General features: G+C 55.8%; 1 protein-coding gene across 1 annotated transcript in view; it reads right to left on the reverse strand.

Moving 5' to 3' along the window:
* LOC114545286 (F-box only protein 41) overlaps window positions 1-2,500 on the reverse strand; it is a 32,133-nt gene that overhangs the window by 250 nt on the left and 29,383 nt on the right. The gene's annotated exons all lie outside the window — the stretch shown is intronic.

Genomic DNA, 2,500 nt, shown 5'->3' on the forward strand with positions numbered 1-2,500 from the left:
CCATGTCCTGTATAGCTGCCATCCATACAGTACAGCAGGGAGGGTCAAACTCAATTTCCCAGAGGGCCACACTGGAAAACGAGAATCCCACAAAGGGCCAGACATGGAGAGTTTATTGAAGTGCTTTTGTTACTGCATATCACTTTTTTTTAAACATTTTTGTAGCTTTTTTTTCTCCTCATTTTTGTTCCGATGTTTTTGTGGCTTTCTTAGGGCGTTTTCACACATGAAAGTCCGAACCAAGGTCCGGACCAAGGTTCATGTTTTTGTTACATTGTCTACATTAGATCCGGTAAGTTGTGGTTTCACGCTGCAGTTTTGCAAGCGCACTAAAGATCTATACGTGACAAACCTACGTCCTGCCGTCATCACATACGTGAGCTACGTCTCCAGATACTTCTGATTGGATTGTTGAAGGGCTTCCTCGTCCTCTCATATCCTCTCTCTGTGTCGGAGTTTTTCCAACTGACTGATGCTCTCCCCCTACTGACTGATGCTCTCCCCCTACTGCCTGATGCTCTCCCCCTACTGACTGATGCTCTCCCCCTACTGACTGATGCTCTCCCCCTACTGACTGATGCTCTCCCCCTACTGACTGATGCTCTCCCCCAACTGACTGCTGCTCTCCCCCTACTGACTGATGCTCTCCCCCTACTGACTGATGCTCTCCCCCTACTGACTGATGCTCTCCCCCCTACTGACTGATGCTCTCCCCCTACTGACTGATGCTCTCCCCCCCTACTGACTGATGCTCTCCCCCCTACTGACTGATGCTCTCCCCCCCTGACTGATGCTCTCCCCAACTGACTGATGCTCTCCCCCTACTGACTGATGCTCTCCCCCTACTGACTGATGCTCTCCCCCCTACTGCCTGATGCTCTCCCCCTACTGACTGATGCTCTCCCCCCTGATGCTCTGACTGATGCTCTCCCCCTACTGACTGATGCTCTCCCCCCCTACTGACTGATGCTCTCCCCAACTGACTGCTGCTCTCCCCCCTACTGACTGATGCTCTCCCCCCTGACTGACTGACGCCTCCCCCCTACTGCCTGATGCTCTCCCCCTACTGACTGATGCTCTCCCCCTACTGACTGATGCTCTCCCCCTGACTGACTGATGCTCTCCCCTACTGACTGATGCTCCCCCCTGACTGATGCTCCCCTGCTGCTGCTCCCCTACTGCCTGATGCTCTCCCCTACTGACTGATGCTCTCCCCCTGCCCCCACTGACTGATGCTCTCCCCTACTGCCTGCTGCTCTCCCCCCCTACTGACTGATGCTCTCCCCCTACTGACTGATGCTCTCCCCCCTACTGCCTGCTGCTCCCCCCTACTGACTGATGCTCTCCCCCTTACTGACTGATGCTCTCCCCCTACTGCCTGCTGCTCTCCCTCTACTGACTGATGCTCTCCCCCTACTGACTGATGCTCTCCCCCTACTGACTGATGCTCTCCCCCTACTGATTGATGCTCTCCCCCAACTGACTGCTGCTCTCCCCCTACTGACTGATGCTCTCCCCCTACTGACTGATGCTCTCCCCCTACTGCCTGATGCTCTCCCCCTACTGACTGATGCTCTCCCCCTACTGACTGATGCTCTCCCCAACTGACTGCTGCTCTCCCCCTACTGACTGATGCTCTCCCGACTGATGCTCTCCCCCTACTGACTGATGCTCTCCCCCCTACTGACTGCTGCTCTCCCCCTACTGACTGCTGCTCTCCCCCCTACTGACTGATGCTCTCCCCCTACTGCCTGCTGCTCTCCCCCCTACTGACTGATGCTCTCCCCCCTACTGACTGATGCTCTCCCCCTACTGACTGATGCTCTCCCCCAACTGACTGCTGCTCTCCCCCTACTGACTGATGCTCTCCCCCCACTGACTGATGCTCTCCCCCCTACTGCCTGCTGCTCTCCCCCCCTACTGACTGATGCTCTCCCCCTACTGACTGATGCTCTCCCCCTACTGACTGATGCTCTCCCCCTACTGCCTGCTGCTCTCCCCCCTACTGACTGATGCTCTCCCCCTACTGACTGATGCTCTCCCCCCTACTGACTGATGCTCTCCCCCTACTGACTGATGCTCTCCCCAACTGACTGCTGCTCTCCCCCTACTGACTGATGCTCTCCCCCTAATTGACTGATGCTCTCCCCCTACTGACTGATGCTCTCCCCCTACTGACTGCTGCTCTCCCCCTACTGACTGATGCTCTCCCCCTAATTGACTGATGCTCTCCCCCCCCCTACTGACTGCTGCTCTCCCCCCTACTGACTGCTGCTCTCCCCCTACTGACTGATGCTCTCCCCCAACTGACTGCTGCTCTCCCCCTACTGACTGATGCTCTCCCCCAACTGACTGCTGCTCTCCCCCTACTGACTGATGCTCTCCCCCTACTGCCGCGGCCCTTTTTGTTTTGTTGTGATGTTGAGAAGCAAGACACGGGAACTTTCTTTCTGGAGCATTTATTCAGAGACAAACTGAAACCTACGCTGTACATTTACCA

Source organism: Perca flavescens, chromosome 19 (assembly GCF_004354835.1).
Source record: "Perca flavescens isolate YP-PL-M2 chromosome 19, PFLA_1.0, whole genome shotgun sequence".
Classification (NCBI taxonomy): Eukaryota; Metazoa; Chordata; class Actinopteri; order Perciformes; family Percidae; genus Perca; species Perca flavescens.